The sequence below is a fragment of the Pan paniscus genome, chromosome 6, assembly GCF_029289425.2.
Source record: "Pan paniscus chromosome 6, NHGRI_mPanPan1-v2.0_pri, whole genome shotgun sequence".
Taxonomy (NCBI): Eukaryota; Metazoa; Chordata; class Mammalia; order Primates; family Hominidae; genus Pan; species Pan paniscus.
The window spans coordinates 14,578,809-14,605,248 of NC_073255.2; the positions used below are offsets into that span (position 1 = coordinate 14,578,809).

The 26,440-nt window shown below is 31.1% G+C and overlaps 1 long non-coding RNA gene across 2 annotated transcripts in view; it reads left to right on the forward strand.

Annotated features, from left to right (window-relative positions):
• The window catches only part of LOC117980877 (uncharacterized), a 154,117-nt gene extending 128,664 nt beyond the window's left edge, over positions 1-25,453 (forward strand). The window contains exons 4-6 of one of the 2 annotated variants that reach the window (XR_008626148.1): positions 6,998-7,062; positions 11,545-11,598; positions 25,032-25,453. This is a non-coding gene — a long non-coding RNA (uncharacterized LOC117980877). The remainder of the gene's footprint in view (positions 1-6,997; positions 7,063-11,544; positions 11,599-25,031) is intronic. The other variant, XR_004672356.2, reaches the window with a different exon arrangement.
• The last annotated feature ends 987 nt before the right edge of the window (positions 25,454-26,440 follow it).

Genomic DNA, 26,440 nt, shown 5'->3' on the forward strand with positions numbered 1-26,440 from the left:
AAAATTAATCATTTTATCATTGTATAATGCCCCTCTTTATCCCTAATAACTTTCCTCACTTTGAAATCTGCTCTGTCAGAAATCAACATAGCTATCCCACTTTCTTTTGATTAGTGTTAGTATGGTGTGTTTTTCTCCTCCATGTGTTTACTTTCAATTTATAACTGTCATTATATGTGTCTTTATACTTAAAGTGGGTTTCTTATAGACAATGTATATTTGTGTTTTAGTTTTTGATCCATTCTGAAAAACCTCTGTCTTTTAATTGGTGCATTTAGATTGTTAATATTCTAAATGACTATGGATATAGTTGGATTAATATTTACTGTATTTGCTACTTTAAAAGATGTTTTCTTGTCCTTGTTCTTTGTCTCCATTTTTGATTCTACCCTTTTTCTGCCTATGTGGTGTTAATTAAGCATTTATATGGTTACATTTTCTCTCCTTTCTCAGCAGATAAGTTGTAGTTCTTTTTTTACATTTTAATTAGTAGCCCAAGTTTGCAATATACATGTACAAGTAACCTAAGTACACTTTTGAATAATACTATACCACTTCATGTGAATGAGAGTACTTTATAATAACAAAATAATCATAATTCCTCCCTCCTATTTCTTGTATCATTGCTGTCATTCATTTTACTTATACATAAGCATACTTAACAATGAGTAAAAAACAAGTTTTTATTTTACCTGTACTTATCCCCTCTCTAATGTTCTTCCTTTCTTTCTTGCATCCACGTTTCTGACCTATATTATTTTTCTTCTCTCTAAAGAACTTATTTTAACATTTCTTGCATGATGGGTCTACTGGTACCGAATTCCTTCATTTTTGTTTGTCTGATAAAGTCTCTTTCTCTCCTTGCCTTTTGCGGGATAATTTTGCAGGGTGCAGAATTCTAGATTAGTGGGGAATTTTTGTGCTCTGAACACTTTAAATATTTTACATCACTCTATTCTTGTTTGAATGGCTTCTGAGAAGTGAGATATACTTTTCTTTGCTCTTCTATAAATAAGAAGTCTCCCAAACCATGGCTGAATTGGGAATTAATTCATAAGTACATACTATGTGATTTCCTAAGTAAATTTTTCCCAGTCACTAAGTCTTTGTGTTTAGTATGGAGTTAATTTTATTAGTTAAATGTTTTTGGTTGTTATTTTTCCCCAATATTTCTAATTGATTTTCTTATATATCTTACTTTTCTAGTTTTATTTTGTTTTGTCTATTGTGCAGTCTTTTGTAAAGGGAAGATAGCCCTTTGCTTATCTCATTAAGCAATTTTAACATATATTTTGAAGTCTTTATCACATATTTCCTCAAAGCTATTTTTCTGGAATTTATTCATTTTCTGGTTATTGATTTTACTGACTTCGTGAGCAATTTTTTAAATCATGGATCTCAAAATTTTAACAAAGAGACCTGTTTAGAGGATTGTTTCCACACTTCTAAATTCTTTGCTTTTACTCCTCTTCATCTAACATTTTGTGATGCCCGTTGTCTGCTCCCAAGACTCTCCAGTCAGAAACAGGCTTTAAAGTTGTATTTTTGGGCTCCTGTGACATGGTTAAATCAAGAATATCAAAGATCCAGGTAAAATACTCCTGGATTGCTTGATATCATTTCAGGTTGAATGGCTTTATCTGTGTCTTCCTGCTTTTATAAGTCTACCTTGATGATGATGGTTGGAAATAGTATTTTCGATGATTTGCTCCTTTTTATTGTTTATTTTAATTATTATCTATTCACACGTAAGGAGATCCATTCTCAGCATCTGACTCCAAAAAGTGAATCAGAGACCTATTGTCAAATGTCAAATCCCTTTGAACTCTTACCTTGAATGAATTAAAACACTGGTATCTATTTCCTTTTTTAAGCTAAGAATGCAGTGATTTCATGATTCAATCTCATTCACAATTTTGTAGTTTTATTTTATTTCTTATGTTCTGAACCTATGTATTTTTTCTTGTTCCTATTTTTATTTTACCTATCACTGGAGCTGAGGGGGTGAATCAAATGTATTCTATGGAGTCATCGTGTTGGAAGTCTGAAATTCATGTTTATAGTATAAGCCTCTTTATTTCTTATCTTTTATTTGTTATTGGGGAGATACTATTAATCACTGGTTTTAAATCACATTTTGTCTCATTATATCAAGGATACAACTGTACAAGTTAGAAAATAGTTTTTTCGTTATTGTAAACATACCTAAAAGGTAGGGGTTTGTTTTGCTGTGGAATTTTAAAAGTTACTTCTGATAGATAGCTTTTGGCCTGAATTTTCTATATATTTTCTTGTCATTGCAATGACTAATATAAGAGATAATGTGGTACTAAAATATACTAATCTCAAAAGAGTATGTGGCTTACATTAAACCCTTACAAAAATGAAATATGTATTTAATAAGACTTTCATTGAGCAAATAGGAATATTTTATATTAGTAATGCTCCCTACAGAATGCTAGGTAATGTAGGGATATTATGTTAATATCTGGCTACATTTATATGAAAACTTTATTTGTATAATTAACATTTTAATTAGTTGTGAACTTCTCTTTATAACAGTCTTCCTAAAATGATTAATATATTTTGCTTTGAGAAATGGCACATTAAATGTGCATGCACATACCTGAAGAGTTTAATGGATTTATGATTATTAAAACCAATGCATCTATAAAAATTGCTTGACCATTGGGTTTAATGTAAAAGGTCAGAGTGTTCTAGGTTTAAAAATTCTTATTTTTAAGGCTCACTAGAGAAGGTGTAAAAATCTACCTTCCAGGAGAGAGAATTGTAGTTCAGATGTTTACCATCCTTGGCTTTTTAACCTCTGAAATTTTAAAGGACAGTTGTGCTACTTAATGCACTTTTATATTTCTCGACGGGAAAGTGCATTTTCCTCCTACTAAAACCAAGAATTCCTACAAAGTTCCTCTTTGAGCTCAATGCAAGAGTGAAACATATACCTTTATAAAAGAATGTGTGAGGCAAAAGACTATTTTATATAAAGAATTGTTTCTTGTGTGGATAAAAGATTTTTGTAAAGTGTATATAGGTACCACGATACTACGCTGAATGCTTTTTCTTCTATTTATCTTTCTCTTTTGGTGAGGGGAGCATACACGTAATATTTTGATACATGCATAGAATGTGTAATGATTGAGTCAGCATATTTAAGGTATTTAAGGTACTCAAGTAATTATAATTTCAATGTGTCGGGAACATTTCAAGCCCTCCCTTCTACCTATTTTGAAATATACAACACATTGTTTTTAACTCTCGTCACTCTACTCTGCTATCAAACATTAAAACTTATTCCTTTTATCCAACAGTATGCTTGTGCCCATTAACCAATAGCTCTTCATCACACACACCCACACACACACATACATTCTGCAGCCTCTGTTAACTATCATTCTGCTCTCTACATTCATGAAATCAACTTTCTTAGCTCCCACATATGAGTAAAAACATGCAATATTCGTCTTTCTGTACCTGGCTTATTTCACTTAACATCATGGGCTCTAGTTCCATACATGTTGCTACAAATGACAGAATTTCATTCTTCTTTATGACCAAGTAGTATTCCAATGGGTATATAAACCATATAGTCTTTATTCATTTATCTGTTGAGGGACACTTAGGTTGATGCCATATTTTGGCTATTGTGAATACTGCTGCTATAAACTAGAGTGAAAATATCATTTTGACATACTGAGTTCCTCTACTTTGAATAAATATCTAGTAGCAGAAGTGCTAGACCATATGGTAGTTCAATTTTTTGTGTTTTGAGAAACTTCCATGCTGTTTTTCATAATGTCTATACTAATTTACATTTCCAACAACAGTGTTTAAGATTTTTTTTTCTCTGCATCTTCACCAGCATTGTTTTTTTTTTTTTTTTGGTTGTTTGTGTTTAAACTTTTTAAATAATAGCCATGCTAACTGGAATAAGATGATATTTCATTGTGGTTTTAATTTGCATTTCTCTGATGATTAGCAATGTGGAACTTTCTTTCATATAGCGGTTGGCAATCGGTCTTTTGAGAAATATCTAATTCATCCCTTTGGACCACTTTTTAATGGATTTGCTTTTTTGCTGTTGAGTTGCTTGTATTCTTTGTATATTCTGGATGTTAGTTCCTTGTTGGATAAATAGTTTCCAAATATTTTCTCATATTCAACAGATTGTGTCTTTATTCTGTTAATGTTTCCTTTGTTGTACAGAAGAGTTTTAGTTTAATATAGTCCGACTTTTGTTTTAGTTGACTGTGCTTTTGAGTTCTTAGCCATAAAATATTTACCTAGACCGATGTCCTGGTGTTTTTTCCGTATGTTTTCTTTTAGGAATTTTATAGTTTCAGGTCTTACATTTATATCTTTAGTTGATTTTGAGTTAATTTCTATATATTGTGAGAGATATGGGATCTAATTTTATTCTTGTGCTTATGAATATGCAGTTTTTTCAATAGCATTCATTTTAGAAGGTGTCTTTTTCCAATCTATGTTCTTGGTGCATTTGTTGAAAATCAGTTGATTTTGAATACATGGGTTTATTTCTGGGTTCACTATTTTGTTCAATTGATCTATATGTCTGTTTTTATACTAATACCATGCTATTTTGGTTACAATATCTTTGTAATATATTTTGCAGTCAGGTAGGGTAAATTGCTTTGGCTATTAAGGCTCTTTTTAAATTCCATACAAATTTTAGAATTTTTTTTCTATTTCAGTGAAAATGACATAGATATTTTGATAGGGATTTCATTGAATCTGTAGATTGATTTGGATTGTGTGGTCATTTGAATGATATTAAATCTTCTGATCCATGGGCATGAGATGTCTTTCCATTTCTTTCTGTTCTCTTTAATTTCTTTCATCAGCGTTTTGCATTTTTCCTTTTAGAGGTCTTTCACCTCCTTGGTTAAATTTGTTCCACAATATTTTAATTTTTTGTAGCTATTATAAATGGGAATGCCTTTTTTTCTTTCTCATTTATTTCATTATTGGTGTATTAGTCAGTACTCATGCTGCTATAAAGAACTGCCTGAGACTGGGTAATTTATAAAGAAAAGAGGTTTAATTGACTCACAGTTCTGCCCAGCTGGGGAGGTTTCAAAATACTTACAATCATGGTGGAAGGGGAAGCAAACATGTCCTTCTTCACGTGACAGCAGGAGAGAAAAGAATGTGAAGGGGGAAGCTCCCTTATAAAGCCATCAAATCTTGTGAGAACTTACTATCACGGGAATAGCATGAGGAAAACCTCCCCCATTATTTAATTACCTCTCACCAGGTCCCTCCCACAACATATAGGGATTATGAGAACTACAATTCAAGGTAAGATTTGGGTGAGGACACAGCCAAATCATATTAATTGGCTTATAGAAAACTGATTTTTGTATGTTGATTTTGTATCCTGCAATGACACTGAATTTATTTATCAAATGTAAGAGGTTTTCAGTGGAGTCTTTAAGTTTTTCTAAATATATGATCATGTCATCTTCAAAGAGGGACAATTTGAATTCCTCCTTTCCTTTTTGAATTTTTTTTTCATTTACTTTCTCTTTTTTTCCTCTTCTCTGATTATCATGGCAGGAACTTTCAGCACTATTTTGAATAGGAATGGTGACAAAAGTGGACATCTTTTTCTTGTTCTAGTTCTTAAAGGAAAGGCTTTCAGCTTTTCCCCATTTAGTATGATGTTAGCTGTGATTGTGCCATATATGGCCTTTATGATGTTGAGGAAACTCCCTTCTATTCCAAGTTTGTGGAGATTTTTTCTCATTAAAGGCTCTTAAACTTTATCAAACTTTTTTCTGCATCTATTGAGATAATCATATAATTTTTGTCCTTCATTCTGTTGTGATATATTGTATTTATTGATTTGCACAAGTTGAACTATGTTTGCATCCCACTTGATCATGGTGTCTTATCTTTTTGATGTGCTGTTGGTTTCAGTTTGCTGGTATTTTGTTAAAAATATTTGTGTTTATGTTTATCAGGGATATTGGTCGTTAGGTTCCCTTTTTGTTCTTGGGTCTTTGTCTGGTTTTGATATTAGGATAATTCTGGCTTTGTAGCATACATTAGGAATAATTTCCTCCTGTTAAAATTTTTGGAAAAGTTGTAGGATAATTGCTGTTAGTTCTTCTTCATATGTTTGGTGGAATTCAGCAGTGATGCCATCTAGTCCTGGCCTTTTCTTTGTTGGAAGACATTTTATTACTGATTAAATCTTTCTAGTTGTTGTTGGTCAGTTCAGATTTTCTATTTATTTCTGATTCAGTCTTGGCAAGTTGTATTTGTATAGAAACTTACTTATTTTCTCTAGGTTTTCCAGTTGAAATTTATTTTATCATCGATGTTTTTCCTGCCATTCTTTAATAAGAAAGACAGGCATTAATAACTGTTTAGCACCAAATATATGTCAGGACACTTCTAAACATGTTGTATCTTTTTAAATTTTACCTTCAGAAGAATCCTCAAATATTGGTTGCTATCCCCATATTTAGGTGAGGATAGAGAAGTATAGCCAAAGTTTAATCTGGGTCTCTTCATCCCTACATTGGAAAGAGAACTGGTCTCTTCCCGTTCTGTGGTGGAGATGAACTTTCCAGCATAAAAATAAATGCATGTATCTGGCTATTGACATAAATTATTAATTATCCCACCTTGTATCAAAAGTATTTCTTATGTTTAATAAGTAAGGAGAATTAAATTATATAATACATTTACTTTAGAAATAAATTTTAAATCAAACATTGTAGTGGGGCTTGGAATGAGAATCTCCACAGCCAACGCTACAGTCAAAGAACAAAAAGAGCAAGATTTCATTTCTTTATTAGTGCAAAAGCACTTACATATTGGTATGAAGTAGTTTAACCCCGTAAGAGGAGAGACGGTATAGAAGACACTGCACAAAATGTAACAGACTGCAGAAATGAGTACACCTATAAGAGAAAGCTGTGCTGCTGATTTTATTTTCTGTATTTGACAGAAATGCATCAATCAACAAACTTGGATTTGTTGTGCTGATTGTCTGGAAGTATAGTTTCCTTACTGGTGAGTATAGGTTAATTTTTGTTGCTTCTTTCTTTTACTGTATGCTACGTCCAAATATATCTATGATTTCTGCAGGGCAAGAGTGATAGGAGTGGGCTCAATATTTGGTTAAGTCTTAACAGTGGACAGGAAGCATGCTTAAGGTCACCGTTCTTCAGTGTTGAAGATTCAGAGACCATGATCTTGTTCTCTTTTCTCATCTGTCCTCTTGCCTTATCATCTCTTTTTGATCCTTCCTTCAACTCTTCCTTCCCTTTAGTCTCTCTTCTATTCACTTTCTATTGTATAACTTTCTATTCTATTCTATGTTTGAGAGGCAAAAAGAATAATAATTCTGGAGCCTTCATTATTTTTGAAAATATTCTTTGATTTCCTCAGACAATGTATTCCACAAATAAATTTTCTCCCCTTGAAAGTTCTTTATAGAGACCTGACACCAATACAATTTCTTTAATTTGCTCTATGCCTTAAATTTTAAGTGTTGTACAAAGTTGAGGGGCTTAAGATAATTATCAAACTAATATAATAAGGAGGGAGAACATGTTAAAAATAAATTAATTTAACTACATATAGTATCATAAACCTTAAAACACCTTTAAAAAGTCTCCACCTATTAATTTAGAATAAGTAAAAACTGATAATAGAGTGACATGGATAATGTCTAAGCCCATGTACTATTAGTATCATAATTTATTGGTCAGAAGTAAAAATATATTTTATGTAAAATTTTTATCAAATTTTACCTTGCTAAAACTATAGTTTATTAAAAGTAAAATAATTTATACTGTATGTCCACACTTAGTAAACTTCAAGTCCAATGGACTGGAGAAATCATAACCTTGATTACTACATCAAAAATGACTTTAATGAAATAAATTACATGGCTTCTTTGATGTTACCTAGTTACTTCTTGGTATCAATTTAGGTATAAATATGCTAATATATTTTAGTTATATATAGGAAATAAGCAAATATGCTGAGCATTTATCTTTCTTTCAACTTCTATTGTTCAAGAGACTCAATAAAGAGAATATGATGCAGTAAATTATAAATGTCATTGGAAAAACATGAGAGCCATGCATATAAAGGTGTTTAAAATGAGCAAAAGTCTCTAGAGATTAGAAAGAGTATAATGTAGGATAATATGTTAAAGAAAATGCATTCCATTATTTTCTTTCTTATCATAGATATTTTATAAAATTATACAGAGAAGAAAATACGTAATAGTGATATATGTTTTAATTAAAATATTACATTGACAATTTATTAATAGAGGTAATTCTAGATGGTATTTGGTTATGAATTTGTTTCCTTTAAAAAGGCTCTCTGGTCTACAAAATATAGGAACATCATTTTTGGTAAAATACAGTGAGTGAGTATGCTTCATATCCTTATCTGTGAACCACTCTTGTTTCTATCTGTTTACTACGACTATTTCCAGAATTTATGGTTTTACATTTATCACTGCCTGCACAATGGAACTGCTACTTTTATAAAGACCTATATATCGCTGTAGCTGTAACTAAGTTTTCATTGTTGTTTTTAGTTGTTGTCTCTCTTGCTTAAAGACTCTGGCTATTTATCTCAGAGCACATACAGAAATTGAAATGTACAAAAGTGGAAGTTATTAAATAGAGACCACACAAGATACCCACTCTAATTGAATGAAGGCCTTTTCATGACATCAATTCAGCTGCAGTATCTTCAGTTCTTACAGTGGGGAAGCCAGAATCTCTAGACATGGGAAGAAGGGCTTATGAGTTGTTGTGTTCTGGTAGGTGTAAGAAATGATAAGTAAGTCTCATCCCCAAGGACATGGTTAAAAAAAAATTTGAGTGGCATTTTTGGAATGGGACCTACGTTTCTGCATTTTTAAAAAGCTCCAAAGAGCTAAAAATACTTAAGAACAAACATTGAGTAACAAGCGTACGGTGAACTAGTCTGAAACCGCATATGAAGTACATGGTGTTTTCTTAGATTCTTGGTTTATTTAGTGTTACTGTGAAAGTCAGTGGAGACTGAGGCATTCTCCTGAACTCCCAGCCTCTCCAGCTACCTTTTATTCTTGCAACTAAATTCATAAAATTAATACTTAAGCTCAGTGTTGACTGAATCAGAAACAACTGTAGATCAAACTCGCACTGCTTTAAGGTTGAAAATGTTTTTTGACACACACACACACGCAAGGTAATAAGAATCACAAATGACAGGTAATTCAAGAAGCAGCTACAGATACAAAACAAAGCAAAACTTCACATAATCATTTATTGTAGATCTCTTAAGCCATACATTCAATATTTCACATTTTTGTTACTTTGCAGTAGCATTGTTAAAATATAAGTATATAGTCACTGGTAATAAATTTAAAATGTATACATTTGAAGTGTAGGGACCAATGGAAACATTTCCGTTTGTCCTCTGAAATTTTGCTGTAAAATCAACTCACAAAAGACTGATTGATTGGAGCAAAGGCATACAAATGTATCAACATGCACATGGGGAAGAACCACGGAGTGATTACGTAACCCCAACCTTCAAGTGTGGTTCAGAAGCATATATGCCATACTGAGATTACAGAATGTATGAGGCTTGGCTCTGACAAAACAGGTTATAGTGGCAAAACAGGTTACAGGAGGGAAAAAGAGGAGACCTGGCTAGCAAAGATGGTTTTGTTACGTAGGTGGAAACCCACAGGTAGCAACCCTCAAAAGATGTAGTAAATGTTTCTTTGAGATCTTGAAAGCTGTCTTTTATTTGTTATTGGGGAGACACTGTTAATCACTGGTTTTAAATCCACATTTTATCTCATTATATCAAGGATACAACTTTAAAAATTAGAAAATAGTTTTTTCATCATTGTAAACATACCTGAAAGGTAGGAATTTTGCTGTGGAAGTTTAAAAATTACTTTTGATAGATAGCTTTTGGCCTGAATTTTCTATTTATTTTCTTGTCATTGCAATGACTAGTATAAGAGATAATGTGGTACTAAAATACGCTAATCTCAGAAGAGTATGTGGCTTACATCAAACCCTTACAGAAATTAATGTTTGTTAGGGTTCCACAAGGGAAGGCCTCAGAGAAACCCGGCCACATCGATGCACATTTTCTACAGATGCAAATCTCCCCCACAAAAGACAGCTTTGCAGGGCTCATTCTGTTTACAAGCCCTCTTAATAGCAATGTCAAAATATGTTAAATAAGTATATTTTGGGGTGAAATATTTTGATTTCCTTCAAAAGCATAACTCTGAACAAATGCAAGAATAAACAGGAGCTGAACCACAGTATGATAACATACCTAATCAAGGAAGGCACTTTCTTATAGCTTGGAATGCATTACTTTTTCTCTGTGAGTCTTGGATAATGCAGAAGTTCAGAACTCCTCGAATTAAATTAGGAAAATTTGCACAATTCTATTATGTTTTGTGTCCTGCCACTTTAGCCATAGAATGGACATCAATCTTCATTGAAATATCATAAGACCCCTGCATGAGCAAATCTGATTGAACTTTCTGTTTGCTAAGTTATTGCGTTTCTTACATTCATTTAGAAATGTAAGTAAGTAATAATGAATGCTTTTAAACAAAGCATTTTAACATTTCCTACTTTTACAGTTTGTGGGACTATAGACTGCAATTTAGAATTAATAGAAAAGTCAAGGATATTTGTGAAGAATTTAAGTATGAGAAGGAATGCTTGCGCCAGAAAAAAAGTCCAAGAAAGACTTTCTATCATGGAAAACCAGGAGATAACTCTAAAGAAAAACGATGCTTACAAACTCAAGAGCTCAAAATGATATGAAATTCCTACTCTCTAGCCCCTCTTACTACACATGCAACTATGGACAAGCAATTTAACCACTGTGAACTTTAGTTTTCTTACCTGTAAAACAATGAAGGTGATGATCACGCCTATTTCATGGAGTAGTTCTTGGAGTTAAATAAAATAATCTGTGTGAAAATTCTAGCATAATGTCTCCTCCATAGGAAGGACTCTCTGCAATCACATTTCATTTTTTTGAAAAAAAAAAAAAAAGCATTGAGTATGTAGAAGCCAGGAATGCTGCTAAACATCTACAATGCACAAGACAGCATCTACAAAACCACCCCTGCCACAATATAGAAGTTTCTGGCCTAAAATGTCAATAGCATCACTGTTTAGAAATTCTGGTTTAATCTATACACTTTAGCAGAGTATAATTTTCTCTGCAGAAAAATATTTATAATTTTATTATGTAATTTGGAAACTACAAATAGAAGAAATTCTTCTGTGATTTGTAGAAAACTTTTATTAACTAATAATATCTAAAGAAATAAAAAATAATGATGTTTGTATCTCTGTTTAAGCCTTGAGTAATCAACAAACCCCTCAGAAATGCACAAAACTTCAATTTTTTTAGTCTCTTAAATAGACAATTAGGGTCTTAAAATTGTTGATATAAATGGCGATTTATTGTTTTATATCTCAATTTCTTTCTTAGACTGTTACTCACTTCAAAAGAAACAGATTGCTACGATGGTACTTACGTCACCAGGTAAAAACTTACTTACATAAAATAATTATAAAACTAACCTTTAGTAACAAATACAATCCAATAATAACACTACTATCCAAAAGAAAAGTATTTAATGGTCACAATTTCAGGTCTGCATTTCAAAATGTTTTTCCTGAATCTTTTATTCTTCCTTTTCTGTGACAGTCTTACTAATGCATCAGCACAAAATAATTAACTGTTTTGCAATCCAAGGAACACATTATGATCAATTGGGGAAATATAAAACTACCCACCATGAGATCCCACCCACTAACAAATGAAATCTGAATCACCTTGTGAAATGTCTAATATCAGAGTTTTTTTTAGGTCCCCCCCCAGGTGATTCTCAAATGTTCTGTGATTGAGAACCTACAGGGCAAGTAGGTCTTATTATCTGCTTTATGCAAACGATCAGTAAATTAGTATGGAAACAGTAGTTTCATTGGCTAATGCCCATTCTTACAGTAATCAAAGCAAAAATTGCACCAAAGTTAAACAAGCAGAGAAGATTTTATTCAAGGCTATGCAATAGGGGAGAGAGACAAAAATGCAGTCAAAACTCCACTGAACAAAAAGCAGAACAGATTGTAAGGGCTGGGGCAGGAAGAGCTTAGGCCTTACCCAAAAGAGAGTAAGCTGTCTCTTACCTCCATGACAGAATGTAATTTCACACTTTGGAACAAAGGGTCCACCTTAGATTCCTACTCTTTCATAGAGACTGTAAGATAGAGGTGGTATCTCCTTCAGCAGTATCTCCTTCAGCATTTACATTCTAAAGTTTCAAAGAAATGGCTACACTAGTAGGTCCTTGAGAATGACACTGTTGGGTCGTAAAACTGTCAAGAAGCTTTAAAAACGATTTATACCTGAAAAGGGCATAGAGAGTATTTACAAGTTTTATAAAGTAAATAGTCTAAGGAAAAGGAGGTCAGAATCTTGAATGAGAAAGAAGGCTGCCTAAAGTTTAGCTATGCTGAGGGTAATATTAAGGCCTCCTTAGACAGAGATAATGAGGTGTTTTGTTTTTTTGTTTTGTTTTCTCTTAGAAAGGGTTCTCTCAAATTTTGCTTCACCTTATAAGTTTTATAAAACCTGTAAGTTTTATAAAAATACTGATATCTGGTCCGTGCTTGGGTGCTTTACCCTACTGTTGATTTCATAGACTTTTGACTTCTTAAAGTTAAAAAAAGTACATATTATATACATTTATAATATACTACATATATAGTATATATTATATATTGCATATATGTATATATAGTATATATAGTATATATGTATATGGAACATGTATTATGTAATATGTACATATGTATTATATGTAATATGTATATGTATATAATGTACATATTGTATATATAGTGTATATAATATGTACTACATATACACTAAATATATTTCTATTATACACATATGTAAATATATGATATATATTTCTATATAACATATATAATATGTATTTCTCTGTTATATATTATATATTTCTGTATTATATATTATATATTTCTGTAATATATAATTACATATTATAAATATATATATTATACATATCTATGTTATATATTTCTATATTATATATTCTTATATCTCATATATACTTCTATATATTTCCATATATAATATATATAGAAATCTCTACTATATATTTTATTTAGAAATATAAAATATATATGATATTTCTATATAATATATACTATATATGATAGTTCTATATAATATGTACACTATATATAGTTCTATATAATATATACAATATATATGATAGTGCTATATAATATATAAAATATATATATTTCTATAATACATAAAATATATATTTCTATATAATGTATAAAATATATATATTTCTATATAATATATATTACATATAAAATATATAAACTTAATATATTTATATATTATATATACATTATATTTTTATATTTCTACATATACATATAATATATAAATATAATAAGACATATATAATAAATAAAATATATATAAATAACTATATACATTTATATTTTATATATCATATGTTTAGTCAATATAAATGTATATATTTTAAATATAAATATATACAATATATATTTTATAAACATGTACAATCTTTTTATATTTTATAAATATATACAATCTTTGTATATATTTATATATAAAACATGTAAAAAGTATATATTTATATATTTCTATATAAAATATATACAACATATGTTTTATGTATATAAATATGTACAATCTTTTTATATATTTCATTTATAAATATATACAATTTACATATTTTATATATAAATATATACAATATTGATATACATTTTATATACAAATATATACATATATACATGTATACATATATACTAATACATGTATACATATATACTATATATACATATATGTACAGTATATACATATATACTACATATGTATACACTATACATATATAAAGTATATGTACTATATAGTATGTATACATATGTATACATACTATATATAGTACATATACATATGTATACGTACTCTATGTAGTATGTATACATATGTATACGTACTACATATAGTACGTATACATATGTATACGTACTACATAGAGTACGTATACATATGTATACGTACTACATAGAGTACGTATACATATGTATACGTACTACATAGAGTACGTATACATATGTATACGTACTCTATGTAGTACGTATACATATGTATACGTACTCTATGTAGTATGTATACATATGTATACGTACTACATAGAGTACGTATACATATGTATACGTACTACATAGAGTACGTATACATATGTATACGTACTACATAGAGTACGTATACATATGTATACGTACTATATATAGTATATATACATATGTATACGTACTATATATAGTATATATACATACTATATATCGTGTATACATATGTACTGTATATGTATATACTATATATATGTAGTGCATATGTACATATACATATATATGTACATATACATAAATACATGTATCTATACTATATACATACATGTTTCTATACTATATACATACATCTATGCATATGTATAGTACATGGATGTATACATAGTATATACATATATCCATATGTATTTATGTGTATATGAACATGTATGTATAGTACACACGTACATGTATGTATACTATATATGTGTATACTATATACATGTATATAGTATATATGTATATATATAGTACATATATACGTATATATGTATACATATATAGTATATATACATGTATATGTGTACTATATATACATATACATATGCACATACAAATACATATGGATATCTGGATATATGTATGTACGTATGTATACATACTTACATATACATATACCCATATGTATTTATATGTATATATACTATGTATATAGTACATGTATGTAGTATACATATACATACATGTACGTATAGTATATATGTATGTATATAGTATATATACATGTATGTATGTACATGTACATATATGTATATGTATATACATGTATAGGTACATATGCACTATATATGTATATTAAAAACAGTACATATGTATTCGCGATATATAGTATACGTATACACGATATAGTATATGCCTACACTATATGTAGTATAGGCATATACTATATACAGTGTATATATATGTATATGCAGCAGTTATATACTATATATAGTATAGGTATATACTATAGTACAGGTATATACATGTATATATAGTGTATATATACGTGTATATATACATATATAGTGTATATATAGTATGTATATATGCATGTATATTTTGTACATACATATGTATATACAATATGTACATACATGTGTATATACAATATATACATATATATTGCGTATATACAATATATACATATATTGCGTATATACAATATATACATATATTGCGTATATACAATATATACATATATTGTATATATAATATACAGTCTATATACTGTAAATATACATATATACGTATATATAGATACACATGTGTATATATGTGTATATACACATATATACATGTACATGTATATATATGTATACATGTACATGTATATATGTGTATACATGTACATGTATATATGTGTATACATGTACATGTATATATGTGTATACATGTACATGTATATATGTGTATACATACATATATGCATGTATACATATAGATGTATATATGTGTACATATATACATATATGTATATAGTATATGTATACTATATGTATACTATAGTATATGTACATACTATATATAGTATATGTACATATATAGTGTATACATGTATATATGTATACATATATGTATATATTACATTGTATATATACATGTATAGTATATATGTACTGTATATATAATATATACATATATTGTATATATGTATACATGTATACATATATATCTCATAAATATATACATATGCATGTATATGTACATATACATGCATATGTATACATATGTATATTTACATATTTACATATTTTACATATTTATATACATAAAACATGTATATATTTATATACATTTATATATAAATATATAAAAAGATTATACATTTCATTTATAAATATATCAATATATACAACTTTTTGTTTCATATATATATACAAAGATTGTATATATATTTAAAATATCAATATACATTTATATAGACTGAATATATGATATATAAAATATATAAACATATAATTATGTTATATAAATATGTATAATATATAATTATATGTTATATAAATATGTATATTTTATTATATATATTTTATTTATTATGTATTTCTTATATTTATATATTATATACGTATATGTAGAAATATAAAAATGTATATATAATATATGAATATATTCTTTTTTTATATTTATATATTTTATATAGTCTACAATACATATATAGCATATATACATGTACATATGTATATACATGTACATGAATATGTACTATATATGTATACATATATACATGTCTATATACTATATACACATATATACATGTCTATATACGTATATGGTATATATATACCATATATACAGTATACATGTATATATATACATATATACTATAGTATATATGCACGTATACAATGTATGTAGATAGTATATATACATATACAATATACATGCATACACTCCTTTTAGTGTATACATTATATAGGTATACACGTGTATACATTATATAGGTATACACGTGTATACATTATATAGGTATACACGTGTATACATTATATAGGTATACACGTGTATACATTATATAGGTATACACGTGTATACATTATATAGGTATACACGTGTATACATATACATGTATATACATAGAATATATGTATACACGTGTATACATTATATAGGTATACACGTGTATACATTATATATGTATACACGTGTATACATTATATATGTATACATTATATATGTGTATACATTATATGTGTATATACATTATATGTGTATACATTATATAATGTATACACGTGTATACATATATTCTATGTATATACATGTGTATGTATTCACTTGTATACATATATGCTATACACGTGTATATACTATATATATATACCTGTATATATATTCACATATACATACTACATATATATTCAGGCTATAATTATTTTCTGCAGCAGATTTCCTCATTTTTGTGTCAGAAATATTAACTGCCTCAGCTGAGAAGCTTATTTTTGATAATCTGCTAATAAAAATCAGAATCAGTATAGTGTCTTTTGTATAGGAAATATTCTTGCAAGTTTACTTTGGTTTCCTGTAACAGTCTTTCTATCCAAATCAGTGAGATGACTTTACTGGTTGCACGCTCAGCTCAGACTGAAAGGGCAATAGTACCCCATCAAGTTGACGAGCGGTATTAATTTAGTAGACATATTTGTATGTCCATCTTTATGTAACTATTTATTATATTCATTTTATTCCTTCAATATGCAAATTAGAGTATTGGTTCCTAATTTCTGAAAGTCAGATTCCCCTTGGAGAAACTGATAAGTGCTCCTGAATATCTTCTGATAAATGCAAAACTACCCATATATACAAAACTTTTCACATAATTTCTCAATATTCACATATTCATTGAACCTCATTCCCATATTCTAGTGATATAAGGCCCCATTATTGATTACTTACAAAATAAGTTCCAGCCTGGTGACTCACACCTGTAATCCCGGCAGGAGGATTGGAATTGGAAGGCTGAGGCAGGAGGATCACATGAGGCCAGGAGTTCATATCCAGAACTGGGCAACAAAGTGAGACACCATCACTACATGTTTTTTTTTTTTTGTAATTAGCAGGACATGTTGACTCACACCAGTATTCTCAGCTACTCAGAAGGCTGAGGCAGGAGGAAGGATGTCATAAGCATAGGAGTTTGAGGCTGAAGTGAGCTATGATCACACCACCACACTCCAGCATCACAGCACCACACTCCAGCCTGGCTGACAGAGTGAGACCCTGTCTCTAAAAACAGAAATGAAATAAAATGAAAAAAAAAACTGTATCAAACTTATCTGTATCACTTAAGAACACAGATTTTAAACAGAAGATTCTCTGTCATAAATGATCCAAGCAGTAATTTTAAATCAAATAATTAACGAAGGGACTACGTTAATTTTTACTTTATAGATTCATTTCTTGTACTAAGATATGTTTTAAGAAGTTGTGTGTGGTTCACGCCTGTAATCCCAGCACTTTGGGAGGCTGAGGTGGGTGGATCACTTGAGATCAGGAGTTCAAGACTAGCCTGGCCAACACGGTGAAACCCCACCTCTACTAAAAATACAAAAAAGTTAGCCGGGCATGGTGGCGGACACCTATAATCCCAACTACTCAGGAGGCTAAGACATGAGAAATGCTTGAACCTGGGAGACAGAGGTTGCAGTGAGCTGAGATCGCGCCACTGCACTCCAGTCTGGATGACAAAGCAAGACTGTGTCAAAAAAAAAAAAAAATTGTGAAATAAGTAAGTTTAATGGGCTCCCCTTTGTAGGTTATGGGGCCTTTCTCTCTAGCTGCCTTTAACTTTTTTTTTTTTTTTTTCCATTTCTACCTTGGAGAATCTGATGATTTTGTGTCTTGGGGATGATCTTCTCATGGAGTATCTTACTGGGATTCTCTGAATTTCCTGAATTTGAATGTTGACCTGTCTAACCAGGTTGGGGACATTATCATGGATGATATCCTGAAATATATTTTCCAAATTGATTCAATTCCCCTGATCTCTTTCAGGCACACCAATCAGTCGTAGATTTGGTCTCTTCACTTAATCCCATATTTCTTGGAGATCATGTCTTTCGCAGGGACATGGATGGAGCTGGAGGCTATTATCCTGAGCAAACTTACACAGGAACAGAAAATCAAATACCACATGTTCTCATTTATAAGTGGGAGCTAAATTATGAGAACACTTGGACACATAGAGGGGAACAGCAAACACTGGGGCATTTCAGAGATCAGAGGGTAGAAGGAGGGAGAGGATCAGGAAAAATAACTAATGGGTACTAGGCTTAATACGTGGGTGAACACTGTTCAATAAACCCCATGACACAAGTTTACCTATGTAACACACTTGCACTTGCACCCCTCAACTTAAAAGTTAAAAAAAAAGTTGTGAAAAAAAAGAAACAAGATAATCTCAAATACTCTGTATCATTTTTCAGGCATTTGATGAAGCATAGAAGTTATTATAATTAAAATGAAGAAAAAATCTATACCAATATTTATGTATTTGTTTTTGCATCCCTCGATTCTTTTTGGTATTTTCATTCCCATAAGAAGACATTAATACTTTTTTTGTAGTTTTTCTCTTCCTTTTGACATTTGGCTTTAGCAATTGTGTTTGAGAGGTTAGAACTTTTAGCCACCACGTTGCAATGATACTCTGGCTCATGAAGAAGCAGTCACAGTGTAGTGTATCATGACAGACTGAAATGGAGTTGCAGCTGTGTGAAGGTAAATTTTCCAGCCACACTAGCACAGACTGAAATAACTCACCCTTGACTGCTGCTGCAGAAATCATCAGTCTAGATCGCAGACTGCACCTATCAACCACTCTGTAGTGCTGCCTGCAGCAGACACACGGAGATTCCAGACTAACAAAGGGAGGTTAATGCATTTTGGCAGAGTAACTTACTTACAGTATTTAAACCGTTTGAGTCTTTACCTTTACTTCAAAGAGTTCTTGCCTCAAATCCAAGAACTTTTCTATTTGTTAAATTGGATGATGTAAACCTGTAGTAATGTACTAATTTGTTTTTGTTTTCCTACTATTAAAACTAGATAAATATTTATAAATTTTTACTATTTTAACATGGACAAATAAATATGCTATGGAAACATCAGAGAAAAAGTGGGAATCCTTGTCAAATTTCATGGTGAAAGTGTCAACAGTGAAAATTTATATGTATGTTTTTTGAGGTTTCAATTAAATTCCAGTGTAACTTAATGTTTCTGCAACTAAGTTGAGTTATTGATTTCCCCCAAATAAGTGAGAATTAGTCTTCTCCAAAAATGAATATTTTCACTTTTTATAATTAGCTTATAAGAAAAGCTAGAGTACCTCACAGTGGTGTGCTGAAGCAGCTCTTACTGGAGCTGGATTTTACTAGCCCATGAAAGCCAATTATGCACGAATCTTCCCAACTCCCTGTTCAGTGGCGTCACTATAATAGCTTAAAAATAGGTCAAAGTGGGAGTACTTACAGCACCAAAGTTATTAGGATGCCATATTCCCCTCCCCTTCCCAAGCCAGGTGTTAATCATTTAGTGGCATCCTTGTGAGATTATAAACTGATCTAAGCCAGTATAGTCATATGACATGTATCAGGTGCTTTAGATAAATTTCAGTAGATTCATGTCATGAAAGGTGAAGGTTAATATGCCTATCTCTTTCTTTACAACTTTGCAGCCAGGTGGTATGTGAGAATGAAAGCAAGTCTCATATCTTATTAGACCTCATTCTGGCAATTGTATATGCATTAAATAACAAGAAGAAAAGAAAATATTTACATGACTAGCTCTCCTAGGCTTAGTAAAATCCCCACTCTTTATCTACAGACATTCTGACAAGAATCCTGTTTTTTTAAGATTTGCTCCTAGGATGACACATCAAGATGGAAGACCTAATCAAAATTGTAATAAGTCATTTGAGTTTACAGAGTCCTCTCAGATAAAGTGGTGAAAACACATAATAAAAATTGCTCACTTAGAGTCCTGGTCTGAAAATGTTATTTTCTAGAGCATGCTGAATTCTTATGCCGTTCTCAAGCAGAGAGAATGCTGGTACTATTTTTCCAATCAATCACATATTTTGAACACCACTTCTTTTGCCAAGAAAAAAAAAATCATCGCAACAAATCTTATGCTAATTAACAATTGTGTAATGTAGATTTTAAAAATGATATTTGACATACTTATGTAGCTTCCTCTAGAATATGAATTTCTGATTAGGGTTCAACAAACCCTATACTAACCATAGATTCAAGCTGATATATATATATATATATATATATATATATATATACACACACACATATTAAACTTTTATAATAAAATGGTATTAAAGTACCAGATGGACAATGTGGTATGATGGCAAAAAAATCGAGGTAAAAAAATATCAGTTCTGCAGGTTAGGAGACAACTCTGCATAATGTTTTTGTATGCTGTATAAGCTTTTACTATTAGAATATCTTGTCAAGATTAACCTTGAAAGATAAAGATAGTGTCTTCCTCCAGGACAGAGGGCAGATGTGTTCCCTGATTATGATAATAAGATTATCCTTATAAGATTGGGGATTTTCTAAATTCAAAGGTTTTCAGCTATGATACATACCAATTGTATGTGATATATGCAATGGGCCTGCATCCACGTCACTCCCCATGGGACTTGAAGGCCAAGAGAACTGATGAGAACATGAAGCTTGTGCTGACCGCCGCACTATTGGTAATAAAGTCCTGTGTGTATGGTCCTGGAATCTTGTCTTTCACTACATCCATAAAACTATAGCAAGCTAACTTATTAGCTTGCAGGTAGGTAGCATAAAAAATCTCAGACCCTTCACAGGTCATGACACTGCAGAAAAGTAGAGAACCTAAGATTTTATCAGAAGCCATGATACTCAATCAAGATTTAAAGATAACACATTTATAAATAGGTTACAAGTTAATTATCTTTGTCAATAATTTTAACTTATGGACTTGATATAAAATACTAATTATTTTTCTTACTTTTATACATTGAAATATAAAGACATTTTAGAAAATTTTAATACTTCTTTATGGGCTCAGCTTCATTATTAGATTCTGCATTGGTACACTTAAAGCTATTAGCAAAATGCAACCTGATATTTTGACACTGAAATATTAATTTGAAAATATTCAGGTATTTAACGAACTGTTTGTCATATTGAATTCATTTTATAATTTTTATTAGTAATTATTGAACTGACCTAGATGACCTTGGTTATTCCTCTTAACTTGACTAAAGTTTAGACAAGCCTTTTCCTGGCAATAGGCCCCTGACTTCTTCCCTTTTCTTACTGCATTTACATTAGAGAATTTGCAGTTGTAAGTAAGTTCTTTCTCTGCCTCTTTGAGATGCAAATCTTCTAGTTTCTTGTCAATTTTACAAACCAGAAATTTCTTTTCACCGGAGAGCCATCCTTTTATATTAAAATTATCAAAAAAGATAGAGCCCCTATTCCCTTCTCTGTGACAGGATAGGAGCCTAACTTCAACAAGTGCTGATTAGCAAACACAGAGGGCCAAGGCTAATCACAATGACCAACCCTTCTCCAATGCTCTCCAGTACTTTTCCACTAGCTCATGCAGGTGCTTAAGACCTTCCCACCTTTTGTTTCAAGAGAGTCGAGTTTAATTTCTTTATCGGTTGTAATAGTCTCGAATAAAGTCTTCCTTGTCTAACTTATCCAGTGTCATTTTTCTTTTACAAAACCCAATAAAAATTAATATATTTTATAATAAAATTATTAAAAATTATATATAACTGTAAAGCAATCTTTTTAAAAGGACATTATTTTTTAATTACAGAAAAGTAATGTTAACAGGGAAAAATAATTTTCAGTTCTGTAATCTATCTTGAGTCTTTAAAAATGTGAGTTGCCACACAAAAATCATCATACAAAGAAAAACAATATCAAAAATAAATTACATATGAAGAAAAAACTGGTTTAATTTGTTCAAACTTGCAAAGGAGGATTTTGGTTTAGTTTTTCCTGCAGTCCCATTAATAAAACCAAGGAAATCATAGAGAGAGAATTTAAAGTCTGATTAAAAGATAGGAGACAAAGAAAAGGAATAATTAGGTAATTCTCAGGACACAAAGAATTTTCCAGTGGGGTGCCCAAGGGATCAGCACTACACACTGCAATTCAATATATCTCTAAAACGTCTGTTACTAGGAGAGACATTTATGCATTGGTTAGTTGGGACTTTGTAAGATATCTATCTGGAAAGATTTCAAAAAACAAAATAATTGGTTTCAGGGTAGCAAATGAAATTCAACCCAAGAGTAAAGTATGTCATATTAAAACGGTCCGCTTAAGCTATTTATACTCACTTGTAAGTTCTCAATTAGTTGTAACCTCTCAGAAAATTGACCTGAGTCATCTCAGGAATTCTCAATCAAGACATCTCAATGTGAAATAGAGCTCATTTATATTAACAGTCTAAGTATAAGAGAGTTCATCTTTCACCATGACAGTCATGGCCAAATAACGAGGGACCAGCTGAGTCTGATAGATTAGAGCTGTTGGCAGTCTCCATTCCATTGCTAACTTGTCGTCTAAATTTGGGAAGCCACTCTAATACTCTTAAAACTCTGCAAAGTAAATCTGACTGCCAAAACATTTCCTAATTAGGAAAATAATAATAGCACTAATGATTGGGCAATTAAGATCCCCCAAGACAATTATTTAATATTATTGAAGTCTGAGACCTTCAGCCTTAACAGACAAAAAAAAAAAACACTCAGCCTCTTATCTTGCTTCTTTCTTATCACTTGAATGCCTGTTGATGGAAACAAACTGATTTATATTACAATGGAAAAGGAATGATATAAAAAAATTAAAAATCTTAAAATTATCAAAGAGGGGTGATCAGGAGTGTTCTGATAAAAAATGTAAAGTTACATTGCTGTTTCAAGGTAAGGAAAGTGCCAGAATGTTATGCCTATTTGAAAGAAGACCAGCAGACTCCTATACTCTGGGACTAAATAATTTAACAGAGCAAATATTTCTCTAAATTTAAATTAAGGTTTTCTTATTGAGGAATGCTGTCTGGATTCTGTCCTAGAACATCAATTCTTGGTTGAAGAGGAAAAGGTACTTTTGTGTGAAAACATGGGATGTTGCCTTTCAAATCTCATACTCATCATTGGAGAAATTCTTTCCATGCTTTTAAATAGGAAGTCATAAGAAACAGGAATAATCCAAGGCCACCCTGACAGTAAAATAACCCCAGCTTTATAGGCTTAGTAGCCCTCTCCTTCAACCCCAGATGGAATAGCACATTGGCTATGGAAGCAGAAATATCATTAAAAGTAGCCAGAAGTACGGAAAGTTAGCATCAGTTGCTCTATCAATGGTCATGGGGGCAGCAGCTGCTGATTAAAGACACCAGGTACAGAAGCAGCTATGTACAGAATGTTCGTGCCTTTCTAAATTCATATGTTGAAATCCTACCTTCCAAGATGATAATATTAGTAGGTAAGATTTTGGGAAGGTGGTTGTGTCATGATCATGGGGTCTCAGGAGTGGGATTAATGCCCTTATTAAAGAAACCCAAATGAGCTTGTTGCCCTTTCCACCATGTGAGAGAAGTTGCCCTGCGTGAGCCAAAAGTCAGACCCTAACCAGACACCAAATCTGCCTTGATCTTGGACTTCCCAGCCTCTAGAATTGTGAGAAATTTCTGTTGTTTGTAAGTAATCTAGTTTATAATATTTTATTTTAACAGTCCGCATGTACTAAAATGGAAGCACAGGTGAGTAACAGACTAGCAGGAAAAGAAGAAATGGTGGGGGTCATCTGGGGTTTTATCAGGAAAAACGAAGTAGCTTGACATGCCAATGGTTCTGCAGTGTGGAAGTCCTAACTAAACACAAAATATTTTTTGTGACTTTTGTTCCCAAGTTATAGAAAAAGGATGTTACTGTATAGCTATATTGTATTGCATTGCATTGCTTCTATAGCTAAATAGTTTAGGCTGAAGCAAGATTCATTATAAATAGTGAATTTCTCTTCAAAATATTGCTTTTATCACACACACACACACACACACACACACACACACACACACACACACACACACACAGCTAGATTACCAGGAGTGTTCTTTCTTTCTTTCTTTTACCAGGAGTGTTTTTTAATCAAATTTTTTGAGTTAGATTTTTTTATTTGACACGTATATTAAGTTTTCAGTGATTCAAATTTTGGTTGTTTCTCTTTCCCTTTACATCAACAGAAACAAACACTTCCACAAAGAATTTGATTTGATGGCATCATGTGGACATAGAACTCTCATAGTAATGACCCAACCTGTGTTTCCAGTCATCCTGATGAACTCTCAACAAAATCAGATTGTTATACTGTTGTTCTCACTTTACACCCATATTTTCTCTTGCTCCTAAAAAAGGTATCTGGTATTAAATAGAATTCTGTATCTTAAAAAACTTGCCATTGAGAAAAATGAGAAGTAATTGTACATTTTAATACTGAAGGTTTTAATAAAAAAAGCAGTGTGAACTATCTGTTCCATTTTTATTCCTCGTCTACAAAAGACAAAAGTGTCAGTACTGAGACAACTGCTTGATAATAGGGAGCACAAATATTGCTCTTCCTGAAATTTTTGCAAACTTGAGGTTTACTTTCTTTAAGATTTCTGGGCAATTCTGTTAGGATAAAGTGCATATCCTATAAATGAAAGGGTCACAACCGAGATAATTAAACTGATCATTGGAGCAAAAATATTTTCCCCTGGAGCAATTACTAAATTAAGGTTTACTTCATTTTGCTTGAAATAGTAAATTTGTTACCTATCCAGTTTAGTTTATTAGTATAAATTAGACATGACATAAATGAGAACTATGTCAAGCTAATGAATTTCGTTGGAAGTTGGCTATTGAAAGTTAGAAAGAAATGAAAAATAACTCATAATAAATTCATCTAACATGTCTTTTGCCTCCTACTCCGCAACATGGCCTTTGTCTGACATTTCTAGAAGAGCAGGTATTCCAAGTCACTTAATTTTAGTTAGTGAAATTTTTTCTTTCAAGCAGCCAATTATTTTGACAAAAATATATCCATCACTGCCATCAACTGAGGTTAGGAGAAAACTTAAGCACAGTGAAAACAGTGGATTGAAGACCATGAAAAGCGGGCCCAGGAGGCCCAAGGTATCTAGCGCCAAGAGTAGGGGGAATGTGAAATAAATTTGAGAAAGAACCTCTTGAAACTATGTTCCCCTGTTTTCTCAAATGGTATATATTTGATGTAACTTAATCCCTGCACGGTTAGAGTCAACACTATAAACAACTGTAAAAACTGCACTGTAATACAGTTATACATAGGAGTTTTGCAGTTATGTAAAATAATAAATAACTCTATATTCCACCTTTTTAAAATGTATCTATTTTCAGTTGTGTACATTGTTCTACTAGTCTTCTATACCTTCCCTCACCAACAAGTTGTCCACTCTAAATTTGTTCTGCTGACAATGTTTCTGGCTGTAGCCTACCTAAAGCCTTCCCACATTTTGTTTCAAATACAAGCTGAGATATTAGGTAAGTAATAATAACATTAGCTGTGTATTTCCTTGCAATAGAAAAAACTTTCACACTTATTCTATATTCTCTTGTTTTATTCAGATAGCTT